The 6,272-nt window shown below is 38.0% G+C and overlaps 1 non-coding gene across 1 annotated transcript; it reads left to right on the top strand.

Annotated features, from left to right (window-relative positions):
• The first annotated feature begins 5,985 nt into the window (after positions 1-5,985).
• TRNAN-GUU lies at positions 5,986-6,059 on the top strand. Its single transcript has one exon. It is a non-coding gene; the product is annotated as a tRNA-Asn (tRNA).
• The last annotated feature ends 213 nt before the right edge of the window (positions 6,060-6,272 follow it).

The raw sequence follows: 6,272 nt of genomic DNA, 5'->3' as shown, positions 1-6,272 counted from the left end.
TTGATGTCTACGAACATTCTGATGTCTAGGAATAGTGACGTTTTATGGGTTAGGAAACAGTGGCATTTTGATGTCTACGAATAGTGATGTTTTATGGAATAGTGACGTTTTATGGGTTAGGAAACAGTGGCATTTTGATGTCTACGAATAGTGATGTTTTATGGGTTAGTGACGTTTTATGGGTTAGGAAACAGTGGCATTTTGATGTCTACGAATAGTGATGTTTTATGGGTTAGGAAACAGTGGCATTCTGATGTCTAGGAACAGTGACGTTTTATGGGTTAGGAAACAATGACATTCTGATGTCTAGGAAGAGTGACGTAAATAGTGGCATTCTAATGGTTTTATGGGTTAGGAAATCGTGGCATTCTGATTTCTAGGAAGAGTGGCGTAAATAGTGGCATTCTGATGGTTTTATGGGTTAGGAAATCGTGGCATTCTGATTTCTAGGAAGAGTGGCGTAAATAGTGGCATTCTGATGGTTTGGGTTAGGAAATCGTGGCATTCTGATTTCTAGGAAGAGTGGCGTAAATAGTGGCATTCTGATGGTTTTATGGGTTAGGAAATCGTGGCATTCTGTCTAGGAAGAGTGGCGTAAATAGTGGCATTCTGATGGTTTTATGGGTTAGGAAATCGTGGCATTCTGATGTCTAGGAGTGGCGTAAATAGTGGCATTCTGATGGTTTTATGGGTTAGGAAATCGTGGCATTCTGATGTCTAGGAACAATGACGTTTGTGGCATTCTGATGGTTTTATGGGTTAGGAAATCGTGGCATTCTGATGTCTAGGAACAATGACGTTTTATGGGTTAGGAAACAGTAGCATTCTGATGTCTAGGAACAGTGACGTAAATAGTGGCATTTTGATGTCTAGGAACAGTGACGTAAATAGTGGCATTCTGATGTCTATATTTAGTTTTAGAAGACCTTATAAATAATTTGTAGTGGCGGCATTCTGATGTCTAGGTTAGAAAAAAGTTGCATTATAATGTCTATATCAGAATGCTTGGGTCAGGAAATAGTTGCATTCTGATGTCTATATTTAGTTTTAGAAGACCTTATAAATACATTTTGTATTTTGTAGGGGCGACATTGTGATGTCTAGGTTAGGAAAATGTTGATGTCTATGTTTAGGTTTAGAAGACCTTATAAATACATTCGTAGTGGTCGGATTCTGATGTCTCTATTTAGTTTTAGAAGACCTTATAAATACATTCGTATATTAAATACAGTGTCATTCTGATGTCTATATTTAGTTTTAGCAGACCTTATAAATACATCTGTTATTTCTACTGTAAAACAGTAAAGCAGAGCAAAGAAAAAAAATTAAAAAAAAAAAGAAAAAGAGAAATAGAAATAGAGTGTTCTTTGTCTTCTTCTATCATTACTCTGTGTGAGATTTATTTCACAAATTTGTGAGTTTTCTTTAACAAATTTGTATCAAGCCAATGGCGAATGTGACGGGTCAAATCCTGCTACCGCGACAAACGAAGGCAAAATATGAGAATTGGAGCATTCATATGAAAGCTCTTCTCGGTTCTCAAGATGCATGGGAGGTGGTCAAAGAAGGGTTAAAAGAACCAAAAGATACCATGGGTTATACAGCGAGACGAAACAAGACATTAAAAGAGGTGCGATCAAAGGATAAGGGGGCACTGTACATGTTGTTCCGAGCCGTTGACGAGTCGGCCTTTGAGAAGCTTGCCAATGCAACTACTTCAAAAGAAGCGTGGGACACTTTAGGAAAAGTGTTCAAAGTAATCGACCGAGTCAAGTAAGTGCGTCTCCAAACTCATCGTGGCAAGTTGGAGAGCAGAGCATGAAGATGAAGGAGTCAGAAAATGTATCTAACTACATCATGCATATACATACTGTGGTAAACCAACTCAACCGGCATGGAGAAATATTAGCCGAGATGCGAGTTTTGGAGAAGATTTTAAGGTCATTAACTAACAACTTTAAGAATGTTGTATGCGCGATAGAAGAGTCAAATGACCTAGCGACGTTCACAGTCGACGAGCTAGCCGGTTCTCTCGAGGCACACGAACAACGTAAGAAGAAGAAGGAGGAAACACTCGATCAAGCACTCCAAACCAAGGCGTCAATCAAAGATGAAAAGGTACTCTACTCTCAAAATTTTGAAGGTAGAGGTTGTGGCAATGAAAGTAGTAAAAATGGTCATGGTGGTCAAGGCAGCAGTCATGAAGGATACTATAAGAGGAAGGGATAGTGGAGCCAAGAAAATTGGCGAGGAAGAGGACGCAGTCGTGGAAGAGGGGGCCGATCAATTTACTCCAACATTCAGTGCTACAAATGTCACAAATATGGTCACTTTACGAACGATGGTAACTCCGACAAATGTTACAATTGTGGCAGAGGTGCATGAACATTCAAGACCCGTGCCTCGACCCACTTCACGACCTGCTCATGTGTCAATGTCCCTCAACGATAGGGTCACTACTGCATTCACCGGCCCCTTCAGCTTAGCTTCTCGGAATTCTAGGCTAAAAAATGACATATTTGGCTCGATTTGACATTTTTTACACCAACCTTTACGTTTTTTACCTTTCTGAAGCTGATTTTTTTTAATATAGGTAATTATGAGTCAGTTAACAGAGGGCCTAATGGACAGTTTCTCTAAATCCTAAGATGATGGATGTTTATGTCAAGGACGCCAGTGTATTCCAGTATTGGAGGAATTAAGGAGCCTATGTATTCTAGCAGTGGGGGAATTAAGGAACGAGATATTGACAGAGGCTCACAACTCATCCTTTGCTATGCACTCAGGTAGTATAGAAAATCAAAGTGTCCTTGAGATTCAGGCGTAAGGGTAAACTTGAACAATACTAAATTTTGTAGAAGCTTGGAAAATCACGTCGTGGCCATTTTAAATCTCCAATAAGTTCAATTGATTTCAATAATGATATGCTATTGTATTTTTATTTTACCTTTATTTGAGTTGTCAGAAGTGGGATTTGAACGCACACCCTCTAATCCGGCATTCGTTGGAGAGGGGAATGAAGTATAACTTTTAAGTCTTTAAACATCTCTCCAGTAGGCGTGATTTAAAATGATTCTGACGGCGATATATAACGGGGAAAAATGGACAATATTTTTTAGCGGTTGGAAAAGAGAACGAAACATTTCTTATAAGGATGTGGAAACCTCTCCCTAGTAGACTCGTTTTAGAATTGTTTGGTTGATGGTGATACGTAATGGACAAAATCGGACAATATTTGTTAGTGGATGGATTTTGAGATTGAACATAGGTTGGAGAGGGGAAGAAACATCCCTCATAACGATGTGGAAACCACTCCCTAATAGAGGCGTTTTAAAACTGTGAAGTTGACAGTAATACGTAACGAGCCAAGGCTGAATATATTTACTGATGGTGGGCTTGAGCTATTATAAATGATTAGCTATAATAGCTCAGTTGGTTAGAGCGTGTGGGCATTAACAACAAGGTTTGGGCTTACAAATGATTAGCTAGAATAGCTCAGTTGGTTAGAGCGTGTGGGCTTTAACAACAAGGTCAGAGGTTCTACTAATATGAATGAATTCATTCGTTAAGGCAGTGGAAAACATCTTTTGAATAGAATTGTTGAATCAATTTAATAAAAGAATAGCACTTTATACAAGAAAGCCTTTCTAAGTAAGTAGTTGTCTAAAGGGGATTTCAACCACGCACTCTCACAAGGACCAAAACTTCGACTCCTAACACCTTCGACCACTCAACAATCCTAATAATTTATTGTGAGACCTAATATTTGTTGGAGTGTGAAAACCTCTCCCTAAAAGACGCGTTTTAAAACTTTTAAACTTACGACGATACATAATAGGCCAAAACAAACAATATTTGCTAGCAATTGGAGAGGAGAACCAAACATTTCCTATAAGGTTGTGGATATCTCTTTCTAGTAGACATATTTTAAAATTGCGAGTCTGATGGTGATACGTAACTAGCAAAAGTAGACAATATCGGAAAGAGGTGGGCTTGGTTTGTAACAAATTGTATAAGAGCTAGTCATCGGGTGGTGTGCCAACGAGGTTGCTGGGAACACAAGGGGGTGCCCACCTCGGTTGGGGAGGGGATGAAATATTTCTTATAAGAATGTGAAAATCTCTTACTATTAGACGTGTTTTAAAACCGTGAGGTTGACGACGATATGGAATGAGTCAAAGTAGACAATATCTAGGCTAATATTCATAAGTTGTTGGAATAGTTTAGTTGGTTAGAGCGTATGATTCTTAATGTTAAGGTCATTCCATTTTAGTATGTGGAAAAATTTAACCCTCTAACCAAAGTGGAAAATGTCATATAATTATGTAGGTTCGTGATTCCTAACATTGTTACATAGTCTTAATCTAGCATTCTTAATAATAATATTGTGTTCTTTTTAGGGGTAGCTTCAAGACAAAAACATAATGTAAAAAATATTTTCGCATAAAGCAGTTACATCATGCATATTCTAGTGACTCTAGGTCCCTAGAAAACTAGGGTCGTTACATATAATCTACACCTGAACTTTCTATAACCTAGAGAAAAACCCGTGGCAACTCACTCGATCAAGGATTCGATTACCGCCTACAAGTAGGTTACTTATTTAGTTGCACTAGATATTACTTTTCCTTTTTGGGTGATCACTAATTGTTGGATAAGGTCATAGAGGAGGGTCGTCCCGAGCCGTCAGTTCCATGTGTACAAGTTGTTGTCCTTAGTTTTCGAATCTCGTTCCAATTTTTATCAAATTTTTTCTTTGTCAAGTCAGTTCTATGTGTTACGAGTTGTTGTCCTTAGTTTTCGAATCTCGTTCCAATTTTTATGAAATTTTGTCTTTTTCAGGATGTGTCATGAATAATGATTTGAAGTCTTGAAAATTGAGTTATTATAGTTGTGCTTTGAAGTCTTTAAAATTTAGTTATTACAGTTTTGCCCTATTTAGCTTATCCAAGCTATTCCCGACTATTGGTGCCACGCATTTTAACTCTTCTAAGCATACCAGAAATCTAGTAATTTAGTTATGCTCTTATAATTTCCCCTACTATGGATTCAAGTTGCAATAGGTGAGTTGGCGAATATGTAATATATGACTATATAACTCCTGGAAGATCAGATGACTTGCAACTCGAGATTAGTTGGCAAATATCTTACAAAAAGACAAAAACCTACAACATATATATATATATATATATATATATATTATGAGTCAGTTCATAGTGGGCCAAGTAGACAATTTCTTTTAAATCCTAAGATGATGGAGGGTTATGTCAAGGACGCCTATATATTCCAACAACTGAGGAATTAAGCAACGAGATATTGATAGAGGCTCACAACTCACCATTTGCTATGCACCCAGGCGGTACAGAAAATCACAGTGTCCTTGAGATTCAGGCGTAAGGGTAAACTTGAAGAACACTAACTTTCTTTGATGCTTGGAAAATCATGTCGTGACAATTTTAAATCTCCAATAAGTTCAATTGATTTCAATAATGATAAGCTATTGTATTTTTATTTTACCTTTATTTGAGTTGTCAGAAGTGGGATTTGAACCCACGAACTCTGATCCCGAATTGATTTGAGAGGAGAATGAAGAATAACTTATAACTGTATGTAAACATCTCTCTAGTAGCATGTTTTAAAACTGTGATTCTGACGACGATTTGTTACGGGTAAAAATGGACAATATTTTTTAGCGGCTGGAAATTGGAACTAAGCATTCCTTAAAAGAGTGTGGAAACCTTTCCCTAGTAGACTCGTTTTAGAATTGTGAGGCTAATGACGATATGTAATGGGCAAAAACAAACAATATTTGCTAGCGGTGGGTTTGGGCTATTACAAAAGCTATTAGAGTTAGTCACCAAGCGGTGTGCCAGCAAGGACGCTGGGTCCCCAAGGAGGGTGGATTGTGAGATCCAACATTGGTTGGAGCGGGGATGAAACATTCCTTATAAGAGTATGGTGGGCTTGAGCTATTACAAATAATAAGCTGGAATAGTTCAGTTGGTTAGAGTGTGTGGCTGTTAACCACAAGGTTGGAGGTTCAAACCCTCCTTCTACTGATGGGAATAAGCCTACATACTCTTATTATTTTTTGACGCTGTTACTTCATGAGTATTTCTTAAAATACTCAAGACATGCGTTGCTCTTATTTTTTAGGTAAAGACAAGGCACCTCTGCACAAATGACGATGACGACCATGGGACCCAACATACACAACACTAGTGAGATAGAGGGGTAGGATCCAACGTACAAAGACAGTTAACACCATGAGA

The sequence above is a fragment of the Cucurbita moschata genome, unplaced genomic scaffold (assembly GCF_002738365.1).
Source record: "Cucurbita moschata cultivar Rifu unplaced genomic scaffold, Cmos_1.0 Cmo_Scf00190, whole genome shotgun sequence".
NCBI classification, from domain to species: Eukaryota; Viridiplantae; Streptophyta; class Magnoliopsida; order Cucurbitales; family Cucurbitaceae; genus Cucurbita; species Cucurbita moschata.
Note: the sequence above shows the minus strand (reverse complement) of the source record. Positions and strands in the feature narration are given on the sequence as shown.